Source organism: Rattus norvegicus, chromosome 3 (assembly GCF_021556685.1).
Source record: "Rattus norvegicus strain SHRSP/BbbUtx chromosome 3, alternate assembly SHRSP_T2T, whole genome shotgun sequence".
Lineage (NCBI taxonomy): Eukaryota > Metazoa > Chordata > Mammalia > Rodentia > Muridae > Rattus > Rattus norvegicus.
The window spans coordinates 134,950,568-134,966,910 of NC_141536.1; the positions used below are offsets into that span (position 1 = coordinate 134,950,568).

The 16,343-nt window shown below is 43.2% G+C and overlaps 1 non-coding gene across 1 annotated transcript; it reads right to left on the bottom strand.

Moving 5' to 3' along the window:
* Positions 1 to 5,554: 5,554 nt before the first annotated feature.
* LOC120101936 (U6 spliceosomal RNA) lies at positions 5,555 to 5,660 on the bottom strand. Its single transcript, XR_015685191.1, has one exon. It is a non-coding gene; the product is annotated as a U6 spliceosomal RNA (small nuclear RNA).
* Positions 5,661 to 16,343: the final 10,683 nt, after the last annotated feature.

The following is a 16,343-nucleotide window of genomic DNA, read 5'->3' on the forward strand; positions in this document are numbered from 1 at the left end:
TTGCCTAGTCTAGGTATTTCCTTAAATGAAGCACCCTATCCAGATATCACCTATAGCCTTAAACTTTACAAATTTCACTGAGGCCATGGTGTGCTGTCCCCTGGAGTGGTTGGGGGCATCAGTCTATAAGTGCATCCTTGCTGGTGGTAATTTTGCCTGCATGTAGACTTGTTGACCAAGCTGTTGATGGAGAAGTCACAGGAGGAACATATTGGGTTGTGCTGGCAAGTGTAGAAACTTCTCAGACAAACCCAACTTTGGTTGCAAATGCACGTATCCTCAGTCAGGTTGCCTTTGTAGCCAGCTTTTAAATTACAGATCTTCACAGAAGAAAATAGGAGAGGTATCTTGAAAACCATCTTAATTAGAGTTTCTATTGCTGTGATAAACACCATGACCAATAGCAACTTGCAGAAGAAAGCTTTTATTTCACCCCACAGCTTGTAGTACAGGAAGTCAGGAAAGGAACTCAAAGCAGGAACCTGGAGGCAGAAACTGAAGCAGAAGTCATGGAAGAATAATGCTTATTGGCTTGCTCCTCCTGGCTTGCACAACCTACATTTTTAGAAATCCCATGATCAGCAGCCCGGGGCTGGCACCCCCCACAATGGGCCGTGCTCTCCCATATCAATCACTAATTAAGAAAATGCCCTATAGATTTTCCCACAGGTCAGTCTAGTTGGATCATTTTCTCAGTTGAGATCCCCTCTACCCAAATGGCTCTAGCTTGGGTCAAGTTGACATAAAACTGGCCAGTACAAGATCTCTCACATTAGAGATGAGAAAGCAAAGTTCCAGAGATGTCCTGAGAGAATCATGAAACCCAGAAGTTCTTTTAAGGAACGTCATAACAGGCAGCATTGATGGGAAGTCTGTCGTGTGTTTCACCTGGTCATTTGGGTGAAATCGTGGACAATTTGGAAACCAAAAGCATGGTCCCTGCCTCCCTTGAGCTTCCAGTTCATTCATCACAACTATGGAAACTCTAAAATATTTTCCCCCAGTAAAGAACATAGAAGTGAATTTCAACATACAGACTGTCATCAATTGTCTATCCTGGTACACTGACCTAGCTCTTTACAACATAGAGACATGCATACCATGTTACTTGTTGTTTGCTATGCCTTGTGTATAGGTCTATGTGTTGCAGCAATGAGTAAATATTGTAACTCCCAGCCCTCTAGGCTAAGGATGGCATTAAGGATTGGTTTCTATGGCCTCCTAAGGGTTAATTGAGGAAAAGAGTGTGGGATCCCAGGATCTGCAGTTGATTTCTAGGAGTCTTTCTTTGTAGGGCCAATACTAACTCAACATCTGGCAAGCACCTGAATAAATCCAAGAAGTTTCCTTTTCAATATTGAATAAATTCTGCACCTTGACTCATGGCTATTAAAGCCATGGCGGTAAGATCTCAGGCAAGCATGGCAGTGTTTTCTTCTTGAGGCCGGGCCAGTCTAGTGAGAGAAGTATAAAGCCATTTCCATGCCCTGCATCCCAAAGCCTCTGGAGACAGCTGTCATCTGAGTTTCTTCTGCCAATCACTCTATGTCACTCACCTGATTTTGAAAGCAAACTTTCCATTTGGCTATGGGCACACTGTCTCATGTTCCCAGGATCCTGCTCCATTTTTATTAGGCAGTTTCCCCCCCGAAAGGTAAGTGCCTAATCACCCACGTAACCCTCCCTGTGCATTGTGGTTGGCCAAGTCTGATCATTCAGAGTGACTTACATTAAAAGTTGGTCCTTTGAAAAGGATGCTTCCTGTATGCCTGTCTGATGTCTACTTTGGTGACTCTTTGTGCTGCTCAAGAGAATTCATCTAAGAACTCTTAATGAGGCTGAGTGCCCATATCCCTAGCTTCCATATGCTACCCTAAATGCAGCTGAGCTGGAATTGTAGTGTGTTGGAGGTGAACAGATTCATAGCGTTTCTTGGTCCCCTCATATCCCCATGTAGATTTTTTTAAATCCCCAACAGAATTCCACTGCTCTTCCGTATAACCAAGAGCTCCCATATCTAGTAGCCTCTCTCGTGCTCTGTCTTCTGATTGTCTCATCATGGTGTCTTCTAGAGAATTTCTTGCTCATGTTCTTGCCCTGACCCTTTCCCATGTGCACCTCTAAGAAGTGCTCTTCGGGGATGGAGAGATGGCTCAGTGATTTAGTACACGAGCTACTCTTGCAGAAAACCCAAGTCCTATTCCCAGTACACTCATGATAGTTCATGACCATCTGTAACTCCAGTTTCAGTTGATCTGACACTTCCTTCTGACTTCTGTGGGTACCAGACAGACATACATATAGGAAAAACACTTAGAAAATAAATCTTTAAAAATATTTAAAAAAAAAAAAGCATTATCTCCTCCCTCACCTGATCCAACCAGTTTTTGGCTTCTTAGTTCTACATAGTGTTTCTATCTTGGCTTCTCACTATGTAACTAACACGAAAAGACTGTTTTGGTTTGCCCTGACCTCCAAAGCATACCCTTAGGACAAGAACTCTAACACCAGCCTTGGGGCAAACTTTAGAAACTTCCACTGGGAATCAGAAAGGGGAGGCAACACAGAAAGCCTGGAGCCTTCAGTGACTTTTCCCTGTGGATCATGTGGACTCAATCCACTGCGAGCTTCTAATGAGCCTGAGAGCTTTGTGAGCACAGACAAGTGCATGGAATGAAGCTTCTGAGTGCTCCCATTTGGAAATGTCCTCCTAGATTTGAAACCCCATAGAGCATTCGGTCACTCAAACTCTGGGCAAAAGACACTGTCAGACTGACATTCTCATGTTTGTCTCCTAGGCTGTCCAGTGTGGACCAAGAAGACGACAGTGTTTTCTGTGGGTACTAGATTATCTGTGTCTGACAGAAAAGCAGACGCTGGAATTCATTCATTTCAGCACCTCCAAGATGGGGTATAGCAAGCATCCTAATTATGTTAACAATGGACTTAACCAACAGCTAAGTTAGGAGATAGATAGAGATGGATATAGAACTTAACTGGGCTTTTCTGTTTTTATAGTACTGGGTATTGAGTGCAAGGCCTCATGCAAACTAGAAAAATGCTATACTACTTATATCTTAAGACAAATCCTACCTGTATAGGCCAGGCTGGCCTCAGACTTACAGTATTTCCACCTTAGGTTCCTAAGAAGCTGAGAGTGCAGATGTGTCCACCTCACTAGCTTACAACTGGGCTCTTGGCTCTTCTAAAGTATTTATAGAGACTTTAACCAAATCACAGGACTTCTAACATTGGAGAATTTTGGCTGGGTATTACCTAATATCCTGGTGGATTTAATCTAAAATAGTCTGTTAGCAACAAAGAATTTCCTCCAAGTTTACTTCTTCAATCTCCAGGAATGGCATTTTATTTCATAATCATGTATATTTCTTTTAGTGTTTTCTAAACATCTGTTAAGGTTACTAACTACTTTTTTGAAAAGTCAATACTCTGAATAGCTTTTGTTTGGCTGTAACAGGACTCCATGTGTCTTCTAGCTCATGCTAGGCCCCAGGTTGAAAGTCACAGGCTCTCTGCATGTGAGAACTACATCTGATAGAGATTTAGCCCCATACATTCTCTCTCCATCCTCTGGATCATTAAGAATCCACTGCCCTTCACCTTGGAATCCATGTTGAGAAGGAAAAGCTGAGGCCTGAGAGATGACTCCGCAGTTAATAAAAAGCTGGCTGCTCTTCCAGAGGACCTGGCTCAATTCTCAGAACCCTCAGAGTGACTGGTCACCATCTGTAATTCCAGTTCTGAGAAATCTAATGCCCTCTTGTGGCTTCCTTAGGCATGACATTCATGTGGTGCCCAGACATACATGCAGACAGAATAATCATATATGTTAAAAAAAGAAAGAAAAGAAAATGAAGGAAAGATGGAAAGAAGGAATGAAGGAAAGAAGAAAGGAAGGAAAGAAGGAAGAAGGAAGGAAAGAAGAAAGGAAGGAAAGAAGGAAGAAGGAAGGAAGGAAAGCTGTCTGAGGCATTGGGCTCTTCCTCTGTATATCTATAACTGCAGCCTAAGCAAGAGCACATAAGACAGCATCCGAGTAGGGAGGGGGAGAGAGAGACCGTTTCAAGGGGTTGAGATCTAAATGCATCTTCCTGAGGAGCTAGCTCACACTGATGGTCCCCAAGCCTCTTTTTTTCCACTCAGAGAATGCCCCAACTATTTTCCCTTCCTGTTCCGCCCTTCACATCCACTGGTTCTTTACTTAAAACAAACAATGCCTTTCCCTGTCTTTCCTGTTGGCCACACAGAAGCTAGATGACCTTTTCGATTCTTCTCTGTCTGTTAGCACAGTGACAGCCTCCCAGCATCCAGCTTCCTGTCCCTGGGTCCCTGTAGGCTCATTCTCTTCTCCTCACAAACTTTTCTCCATTGCCCTAGAGACATGTCAGTGCCCACTGCCATGCACACCCCCTCCCTTCATTGCATTAAATCATAAAGCACGCTCAGTGATAACAGAAGCACATTCTGAGAAGTTCTAACATTACGTCTAATATTTGATATATTCAGATTTACAGGCCAATTGACGTAGCCAAAGAGAAGTGATAAATACAGGATTCTGAGGCTGCTGGTACAATACAGCAGACTGTTTTATGGCACACTAGCCTGCTTTCAAAAGGTAAAACATTAAACAACATTGGATAGGACACTATAGAGACTACCTAAGCCAGCAACATAGTCACTTCTTACTAGGTATTAGGGAGTGGGGAGTGGAAATGGGAGAATCCCTGGTTCTTGCCAGCCAGCCACCAGCCTAGCTCTGGGTCCAGTGACCAACCTTGGTCTCAGAATGAATAAGGCAAAAGTTATAGAAAAGGATACCTGTCACCATATTCTGGACTCTGCTTGTAAACAAGGGGTATGCACACTGGCATACACATGAAAACACAACACGTATATACCCATACACTAACAAACTCACATACACACACAAATCATTCAATACCATGTATGTAGATAGACACATAAAGGTGTGCACATGGTAGGTGCTATAAAGGACAGGTAATAATAATAAATGACCTGTAGGCATTATATACATTATATATACACTTGTATATTATACAATATAATTGATATATAGGATAAAATATAGATTATAGATGATAGAGGATAGATAGATAGATAGATAGATAGATAGATAGATAGATAGATAGACAGATAATATCTGAAAATGAGAAAGCTCTTGGCTGCACCTCGTCTCTGTGTGACTGCCTTCCTTTTTATTAATTATTTTATTTATTTACTCTCCAAATATCACCTCTCTTCCTGGTACCCCCCCTCCAGAAGTTCTTCACCCCATCTCCCTTCCCCTTTGTTTCTGAATGAATGCTCCCTAACCCACCCACCCACTCCCACCTCACCCCACTAACATCCCCCTTCCCTGGGGCATCAAGTTTCTAACGAATTAAGGGCACCCTCTCCCACTGAGGCCAGACAAGGCAGTGCTCTGCTACATATGTGCCAGGGGCCACAAATCAGCCCGTGTATGTTCTTTGGTTGGTGGCTTAGTCTCTGGGAACCCTGAGAGGTTCAGGTTAAAAATATGGAATGCTTCCGGAATTTACGTGTCATCTTGTGCAGGGGCCATGCTAATCTTCTCTGTATCGTTCCAATTTTAGTATATGTGCTACCGAATTGAGCACATGCCTGCCTGTCTTATCTCCATAGTCCTCTGGTGACCATTCTTTCTTCACACCTGACATGGGCTCTGAGATGTTCTTGGAGCCAACACTCTAAAAAGGCTTCCCTGTTTCCTCTCTGCCTTTCCAAGTTTTGCTTGGTGCCTTCATAGTAGCATGGAGACAGATGCTGTCTTGGAGTGGGTTTCCCTGAAAATAATATAAAACAATTGTTCCAATAATAAAGTTTATTTGAGAATTGATCCCCATCAAATTTACCCAATACATTCATAAATATGGTCCTATTTCTAAATACGAGTTCATTGCTGAAGTCTGTCAGAGAAACAAGTGCTGCTCGAACTGTTTACCTTTCGGGGACCCTCTGTCCATAGTCGTCCTCTTTTAGTCCACTGTCCTGACTGTAGGTTCACTCTGGGATGCTAAAGGAAAAATGTTCTTTGTGGACAAGTGCATGCTTGCTCTTGAACAAGGCCATTTGTCACTCACTTCTAACCGGTCTTTCTCAACATTCCCTTACATGTCCCACATGTCCATTGCCTGTTGGAGCTTTCTCAAGCCCCATTTCATTCTTGCTAGAGACACACATTTCTGCCCTGTGTGCTCGTATGTCAGGTTTAGAGATAAAGCATATTAGAAGAATGGGGAGGGTCAGTTGGCACACTGACAAATGAGTCCCAGACATTAATGAAACAGGCGTTGAGAACATCAGCCACTTCTGGAAAAGAAGACAGGTACCTTTCTGCATGATGCTGGATTACAGCCAATAACCTAATGTTCTCAAACTTTGTCAAAGTCAGAACTTCATTGGCTGCACTCCTGATAACTCTATCTCTCTCATGCCATCTTCCCTAAGAAAAGAACACACAGAGAACTGGGAAGACAGACTGAGGAAGGTCTAGACAGAGGTTTGTTCACGAAGAAGCATCAGAAGAATTATATTAGTTATTTTTATGTTGCTGTGATAAAATACCCTGACAGGACCAAAGTAAGAAGATTATTAATTTCTTTCTAGTTTATGGTCCCAGAGAGATAGACAAGAAGAGCAGGCGGTGTGGGCATAGCAGCAGAAATGCAGAACAGAGATTACATTTCTTCTAATACAGGAAGCAAAGTGAAAGAAGGCTAAATGAAGGCTAGAAACCCTTATAGTTCTCTCTGCCTCATGTGCCTCCTCCAGCAAGGCCTCTCAAAGTCCTATGACCTCCCCAAGCAAGGCCACCAACTGGAAGCAAGTCTTTAAATGCATGAGCCTATGTAGTACATTTTTCATTCAAATCTCCACCATAATCATCTGGAATCCTGAGAAAAGGTAAGCAGGCTGCAGGCTTCACATCTCAGTTTCTGGGCACCTTGGCAGTCTCTGATTTCTTCCTCAGGGTGGAAGATGCCAAGAAAATCATGGAGCAGAACATTTGTTCCCTCCTCTCCTGTGGCTGCCTCACTGCAACCTGTCCAAGGGTAAAATCACCACAAAGGAATCCAATGCTCAGGTGCTAGAGGACACTGCTTGGGGAAATTAGAAGAAAGCCTGAGTCCTGCAGCTGACCCAGACGCATCTCTCCTTTCCTACAAGTTAGAACATTTATGCTGGTGCTTAAGGGCATTGTTTGGGAATCTTATCCTTTGCTGTTAGAAGGACACTCTAACTTGGATGTATACTCTGAACTTGGATGAATGTTCTGGAAGGAGAACAATTCTTTGAAGCAAGTCAAAACATTTGAGAAAAAAATAAGCTCCTACTCCTTTAAATAACAGCCATATAATGCCACGAGTCCCAGTGGTCTATGAAAATAAAAATTCAGATCATGGGGCTAATTTGACAACTAACACAATGTATCCATGTAGTATAGATACATACATTATATGTCTACATATATGTAATCCTGTGTGTGCACGTGCAAATGCGTATGTCTGAACACAAAATGACCCTGACCTTACAGGGTCTCCTCAAAGAAACTTAGCCAAGTTACTGCAGCATAGGTATAAAGGGTTCCAGCCATTGTCAATCCTGTTGTTATTAATGGACTTCAACTCATTGGCCAAAGACAAACTTCTCAAAATCTCCAGAGTCCGCCAAGGTACATTCGGGCCTCAGGTACCGCACTCCAGCTTCATCCTGCATCTGTGACTCCCCCCTCTCTACCTTGCTACCTTCTTTGCTTTTGAGAAAGGTCCTTAAGAGGTGGGAGGATCTAGGAGCAGTCAGGGAAGGGAAATATGATCAAAATATATTGTATGAAAAAACTTAAATAGAAAAGGGAAAAGAGGGATAGTGTTTCCGTGCTGAATGAGCAGGGCTTCAGGATAGCTATACTGAGCTATCTTAACAAGAATGAAAGCGCATGGTGCCCTTTTCTATGTGAATGTCAGACAGCCTGTCATTATTACAGCTAATATAAGAGAAGGTCAACTGCATAATTAATAAGAATTTCATGAGAACAAAGACAGCACTTAGAAGCTGCTGCAGCTTTTAAGGAATGCAGGAAGCCTGCTGGAAAAAAGGGGGAAGAAATCAATTGTGAAAATCAATATTACATCTACACAAGAAGTGTGGACTCCTATTAATCACATACAATATTCCCCTCTTATATGGAAAGCAAATATTTAAAGACCCTCCATGTGGATGCCTGAAACTGTGACCAGTATTGAATACTACAAGCACTAATTTTTATTATGCATGCTTACCTACATTTAAGTTTAATTTATTAAACATGTAAAAACTTAACTGTATACTATATATGTATATATGTGTGTATACATGTATATGTAAAATCATAATACAGTGTTATAAAATCAATGGGAATATAGTTTCTTTTTGTTGTTCCACCAAAATGGGGGCTACTTTTAGGGGCTGGGGGCAGTGGTTCAGCAGTTAACTACTTGTTCCTCCAGTTCTAGAAGATCTAACTCCCTCTTCTGGTCTCTCCTGGTACCATGGACGTACATGGTACATAGAAATACATGCAGGCAAAGCACCCATACACATAAAAAATGTTAAAAGGTTACTCTGAAACAAGTACTGGATTACCATGGAGATGGATCTGGGTAGGAATAGAAAGAATGCAAACCCTCAAATGGAAGAAACAGTCATTTCATCCCAGTAGTAAAGCTCCTGCCTCCAGGCTATGCAGTAGGAGGACAGAGGCATGTGGCTTGCATTGGGCATCCCCACCTTCAAGGTGACCTGACTTAGGCTTTGAGAGAATAGAGAACACTTCCTGGGAGAGGGAGCAGATATTCCAGGGCAGAAGGTAGAACTTCCCAGAGCAACCTGAATAGGCATACAGAAACTCACGCTGTCTGAAGATGCAGAACTCAGAGACATGTGGGGTGTCTGCAGAAGACTCTGGATCAGTTACTGTAGGTGGCTCACCTGGATCTTTGGGAAGCCTTTGTGCTGGCTGCTTTAGGAGCTAGTAGAAATGTCCTCGAGTAGAGCTTACCTGGAGGATACTCAAGGATGGTCCCCCAGAACACTCCTGAGGTATGCCCTTCCTTCTGCATTCGCACAGCTGGATAGACTGAAGGAGTTTAAAGTACACGCTGTCATCTTCAGCAGAACAGACGCTCCGGTCTCCATCCAGCTTGCCTTGCCATGGGGCCCAAGCTGGGTTTCATAGCAACATCTTTCTCTCTTTCCCTTCTACACCCTCTCCCCAGGTGAGGAAGAGTTTACCTTCCAGGTACCTCCTGAAGGGACCCTCAATCATCACTTTGCCTAGTAATTACCACCAGGCTCAACTTAAGACAATCCCCTTACAGCAAAGGTCAGTCTTTCTCTTGAAGACTGAAAGGTAGTCTATGGCACCTCCTGGCATAACAGCTGCATATTATACTCAACCTGTACTGATCTCTCCCGTTGTGCTGTTTCTGAAGAGACAGGTTTGGCAAAGGGTTAGGAGAAATTCATGCTACTCATCTTCCCAATTCTATGGCACATAAGAGGGACCACCATGTACCCAGGGTAGCAGCTGGCACTGGGATACCATCAGTAAAAATAAAGGCATGGAGTAAAGCCACAGCCAGGTAGGTTTGTGAGAGAAGACTGGCACAAGAAATGAGAAACCCATCGTCTTCTACTCTCATGTGGGTAACAGCTTCCTCAAAGGAGTCACAAAGCCAGAGAACTCTGAGGTTGTGTTAATAGCAACCTGGAATGAAAACATATTTTCCCATCTCTAGCTGCATGTTAAGTACAACCTGAAGTAAGATCTGTAATCTGCTCACCAAAAAAAAAAAAAAAAAAAAAAAAAAGGTGCTCAATCTTTTCATTTCCGATAATTGCCTCATCATCTGATTCTGATCCCTAATGGTAGATCTAAGCAATGAGGTGATCAGACCACAATGGATAATACCTAATAAATGGATTAATCCTTTGATAGAGCCATACTCTGGTGGCAGTGTTAAGAGATAATGACAGGTTAGAGGAAATAGGTCACTGGTGGGGGGATGCGTTTGAAGGACATTGTGTCTCGGCCCCCATCCCCCATTTCTTTCTCTGCTTCCTGGCTACCATGAGGTGAGCATCTTTCTTCCACTATGTCCTCTATTTTTACCTTATTCTACATCATGCTCTGACTTACCGCAAGACCATAGTGATGAGGCCAAGTGGTCACACCCTGAGCTCTGAAACTAGAAGCCAAAATAAAACTTTCCTCATTCTCAGTTGTTTCTCTCAGGCATTTGACATGCAATGAAAAATGGATTGGTACATATCCTTTGAGTGCATCTTCCTACAGGATTCTGCCCAGTGGTATATACTTACTTGGTTCATTGGGCAGCCTCTCTGAATGCCTGTTGGTGTGAGCTTTTATTCCCTGCTCAGCAGAAGCAATGTTTTTGCTCCTACTCTATGAATTAAAGATGGTTGGCCAGCAGTGAAGCAATTACCCCAGTTGGCTTTGTTTTCTTTGTAGAATTCTAAAAATAGCAACCTCCTCCTTTTATTCCTTATTCAAAACTGGCCCATGAACTCATATGGATAGATCTTCTTTTAGTGTGTTTTAATTCAGGATGCCCCAAAGCAACCTCAGAAAAGATAAGTATTTTTGACATGTGTTATTTTTAAATTCCTAAGATCTGAGAAACTATAGGCAAAACATGTTCAAAAATCAAATGAAAACATGTGAAGGCCGAAAAGCTCAATTCTACCCAATGAGTCTTTGCTAAGATGGCTTATGCCTTTACTAAGTGGGAAAGTCATGCCTACTCTGGCTACCAGACACCCTTGCTGGTCAAGTGTTCTAGGAAGCAGCATCTGACTCTTCCATATCTCAGCATTCCTACCTTACATGATCACCGAACCATCAATCAATCATATTGCATAATCTGATGTTTAGTACTATAGTAAAGGGAATAAGGCTGGAATAGCCCTGACACGAGGACAAATAATGATCCTAGAGGATACATCTTAGTAACGTCACCTGAGCCATACGTCTTGCATCAATAGTACCATTACCAGAGCCCTGTGTAGAGAGTAAGTGAAACACAGGCTCACGACCACCCAAACATGCTGTTTTCTTCTTTCCTTCCATGCCTTTTCCTGTCATTTGTGACCTTTCTTTGGGGAATATGTATGGCATGGTTTTCCACTCAACTCCAAGACACTTATGAGGTTGAGAATCTAAGTGCACAGTTTTTACATGAGAGGTGGTTTCAAGAAACCCCAGGGAGGAGTAGGGAAAGGATGGGAGTCACCAGGATCACCAAACAATTTAGAGAGCATCAAACTCATCATTGCTATGGGCACTCAGCTTTACTATGCAGAGTGCTATAAAAGTCCTAACTCAGTGAAGCATCCTAAAGCCTTGGCCTCAGAGAGTTAGAAGACCAAACCAATCAGCTGTTGGTTAATGATTGTCCCAGGGCACTGTTAATCTACTGCTTCCCCAGACAACAGTACTTTCCAAGGCTTCAGAGAAAGACCTGATAACAGAGAAGCAGTTCCAGACTGAGACCAACAGGAATACATAGGCAGGCTTTAATAGCACTAACTCTGGGTGGCCCTTGGCTGAAAAACACAGCCTACGTAGGAGCTGCTCCAAAACAGAAGTTTAAATTGACCTCAAAACAGTGTATACTGCTTTTCCTGACAAAAGAGTATCTTAATCCTGCATCAAAGCTTGTATTTCAATCTAGCTGGAGGTCTTCTTTTAAAAGACCAATTAGTTCAACTATACTGTGAAAATGCATGCATGTGCATGTGGATATGCATTTATAGATGTGTGCATATATTTGCATAACAAGGCATATAGATGTGCATATATAGACATGTGCATATATTTACATTGTAAGTAGGCTATGAGGACTCCTTAGACATGTTCAGTTAAGAAACTAAGCAGATTGCCAGAATGATTCCGAGAGAAGGTGGCAGAGGGTGAAATGAAGTCTAACACAGGAGGAGAGGCACTGTATGAGGACGTAGCCCTGGGTTAAGTGCTGACATATGGTGGCACTTCACTGGGTGGACAGTGGGGATGTGGGTGGGAAGAACTGAAAAATGAGGTGCAAGAAACTCTGATGAGGGAGGCAGTGTGGAAGGAAGCCAGTGTGAGAACTTGTCCCAGGGATTTTGTGATGTGCCCTCGACTTACAATGTGCATCCCGTCTTCTACGTTTGAATCATGAGACAAGCAACACCTGCTCTGGCCATGCTGCATTAGGAACTTCTAGCATGGCGGAATGCCGGGCTGTCCAGCTTAGGAGCTACTGACCACGTCTTCCTGTTGAGCACCAAAATGATGAGCTTACATCATTTTTATCATTTTGAGTTGAAATAGCCACAGGTGTCTAACACCCACTGAATGGAGGGATGACCCCCAATGTGCAGTTTTAGGACTTAAAGAGAATTCATCCTTACATCTGAAGTGTCTGGTATAGAACATCTGTCTTGGTTACCCCACGCTTCAGCGAGATATTGAATTCATCAGCCAGATTTCTATTTCCAACACTCATTGAAAATCGTCTCCTCGGCAGCTGTGTGTCAGTTCCAGTGTGACTTACTGCCAGCAGTCCCCACTGAGAGTTCTGATCTTGCTAGCATCCTTCCAGCCCCATTATTGATTTGGCTAGCGGAAGACAAAATCCAACCGGTAGCCACTAAATAGTATGAAACATCTCAATTTTAACCTAAATTGGGGGCAAGAACAGACTCCAGGCCTCTGCAGAAGGAGAGCTTAGCAGATGACCCAAAAGACATGAGGAAAGGCCTGTGTTTGAAGAATAACAATCAGTGGCTGAAAGCTATTAAGTTCACTCTTCTAGTTCAAAGGGATTCGAAATGGCAATTTGTCAGGCAACTGTTGTCACTTTAGATGCCCCCAGTCGCTTCCTTTGAAGCTCTTGATTGACTACAGGAGGCTACGCCAGATTCTTCTAAAGACAGATTTCCACAGTTGAACACATTTATGTCACAGTAATTATGACTCTTCCCAAATTTAATCAACAAAAGGCAAAAGAGTGTAAGTCTGAGAAAACATTCATGTGCTTGGGCCCAGTCCAGGCAGTGGCCCAGTGGCTATGTACATGGCCAGCTGGGTGGCTTTGGTCACCTCATTGTGCAGCTCATTTGCTGGAGACGCAGGTAGAGGGCCTGCCTACTTGACGGATATGATAATTAAACAGACTTCAACTTGAAATGGACTTCTGGAGAAAACAAAACTAGCCCATTAAGAATAAATAATCGGTTGGGGATTTAGCTCAGTGGTAGAGCACTTGCCTAGCAAGTGCAAGGCCCTGGGTTCGGTCCCCAGCTCTGAAAAGAAAAAAAAAAGAAAAAAAAAGAATAAATAATCTACCAGGTACTGGTGGTGCCTGCGTTTAATCCCAGCACATGTGAGGCAGAGGCAGGTGGATCTCTGTGAGTTCGAGGCCAGTGTGAGTTTCAGGACAGCCAGGGATACACAGTGAAACCATGTCTCAAAGCAAACAAACAAGCAAACAAACAAATAAAATAACCTAACTCGAAACACAACGTTATCACTTTAGGTAGCAGAGATGGTTCCAGAAGGAAATGGCAAACCAGTTGTCTTTGAAACTGGACAAGAAAACAAGTGGTCCCCTGTGAAGAGTGGGTGATGGGCTTCAGTGAGACGCTCACACAAGGCATTAGCCCATATACCAGGCAATCATCAAATGAGAGCTGTGGATGCGCTGAACGCCTAAGGCAGATTGCCATTCACAGAATAGACAACCTTTAAGTTCTCTGAAGCACTTTCGCCTCAAGAAGTATTTTTGAGTTGAGTTTCTGTCCGTTAGGTTGTCAGGAACCTAGCATCAAAAATAGGAAGCTTGTTTCTGGATGTCTGCTGAGTAGGGAGTATATACAAATTAAAATGAGATATTTCATACTTGTTTACTGGTTACCATTTGGGTTTGGGCATCCACTAGCCCCATCTGAAGCCTCCAAGGGGAAAATCAAACCAGAGACAACCTGAAGCTAGACAGATCAGAAGCTGTCTCCAGAGCTCACCATCTTTCTAACCAGCTTAGCAAATAGGGGGAGAGTGATGCAGATACGGGAGCCTCTTGAGAGGACCAGTGAGGCAGGATATCTGTGCCAGATATACCCGCATCCACAGTGAGACATCCATTGTAAGTAACCAAAGAGAAGTCATGGGAGAGAAAATAACAGTAGGGATAGCTGACTACGGGACAGGGACAGGGTCAGGGAGATGGTAACCAGGTCTGTGGAACAGATGGACAGAGACAAAGCTAGAGAAGATCTGCAGGGCTAGGGGTAAGGTCAGGGAAACAGTAACTCACCGTGGGCAATGGTGAACAGATGGCAGGACTCAAAGCTATGGAAGAAAAAACAAGACGAGGAATCCCAGCTTTAGTTGCTTCACAGGTATATAGTAGAACCAAGCACAAGTCCTCAGAGGGCAGTATATTTGGTGAAAAAGAGCATGCATAGAGTAAGGGGTCAAGACATAGCACAGGGTCCAGCCATTGCATCCCCATGTGTGCAATGTAGGCTGCTCAAGGAGCACGCATGGCTCTGGGATGCTGCTCAGACCATGTAATCATCAGCCCCAGGTTTATGCTAACTGGTTTATTCCAGAAAACTCAAAAAACAGATTCCCTCTTTATGAAAACCCAGAAGAAGTGAGTTTCTACAGGAGTTGCTCAGGTAAGGAAACAATTAATTACGTGAATACATAAGCCACAGAAGTCATGGGGCCACAAAGCCAATCTAATTAGGAAATTGAAAAGGATTTCAGAAAAGCAATAAAATTTTGCAGTTTAAAAATTCATTCTGGAAAAGGTGTGCCCTCCAAGCAGGAACAAGGGGGAAGCCATTTTTTTCCAGAGAGAATGGGATCACTGAAACAGCCTAGATAATGTTTGAAGGCAGGGGAAGACGCCTTGTGTGAGTTACTTTTCCCATATTGCGAAAAACTATAAAAAGCAGATCAGAGGAGAATGGGTTTATTTGGGGCTTACAATTCTGGAGAGAATACAGTCTATGGTGGAGGAGAAGGCACGGAGGAAGGGACATGAGGTTTGAGAGATCACATTCTTTTCATCCTCATACAGGTGAAGATTAGAGAAAGAAGGAGAGGGAGAGGGATAGGACAGGAAGTCAAGCCCAGCTACAAAACCATAAAGCCTACTTCCAGTGGTGTACTTCTTCCCACAAGGTTCAACCTTAGAAAGGTTCCATAACCTCCCAAAACACTACCACCCAAAGGGATCAAGTGTTCAGTTTAAATGCATGAGCCTAAGAGGAGATCCTTTCTCATTCAAATCACCACATTCCACTCCCTGGCCCCTAAATACCTCATGGTCATAGCACAGCACAAACCACCACACTGTCCCACTAAAGAACTGCTGCAGCAGGTATGGTGGCAGGAGCAGAAAGGAGAGAGATTATTTTCAGCCACAAACAGGAAGCAGAGAAAGTAAACCGGAAGAGGAGTGAGGCTACAGACTTTCAAAGCCTAGCCTGGGTGATGTACTTCCAAAAAGGCTACTTTGAATGCCTTCCAAAATGATACTAGTAACGGAGGATTTAACTAGTAACTAGTAACTAAGTATTTAAATGTCTAAAACTATGGGGGATTGTTCTCATTCAAATGACCAAATTCCAATCCCTGGCCTCTACAAACCACTGGGCCCTATCATAATGCAAAATGTACTTAGTCCAACTGCAAGAGTCTCCACAGCCTTTCTCAGTTTTCAACACAGTTTAAAAGGCCAAAGGATACTCAACGTAATCTCTTAACTGTATCCTCCCTTAAAAGTTCCATCCTTCCAACATCCAATGGCCCAGTGATTTCAAAAGAGAGAAAATGGGGATATAGTGAGGAAATGCTGGGCTAAAACCCAGCAGGGCAAAGAACAGCTCCTGCAGCTCAGGATCTGGTGTCTGGGACTTTAGTTTCAAAGGTTCATATGGTTCTGCCCCTCCAGCTTTGCTGTCTGACACATACATCTTTCTATCCGGATGGTTTTACTCTCTGTATGCAGCCCTCTTGGGCAGTTGTCTTAATGACTCTGGCACTCCACTGCAACCCAGGCTTCAGTTTTACAACTTTACTCGATGGCTCCTCAGGGACTCCTGCTCTTTTAGGACATTCATGCAAGGAAGTCCTTGCCACATGCTGTGTCAGTGACTCTTGAAAAGCATGGAGAGGAATCTACAACCCCTTCAGCTTTGTATTCTTCATGCCCCTAAAGCCACTT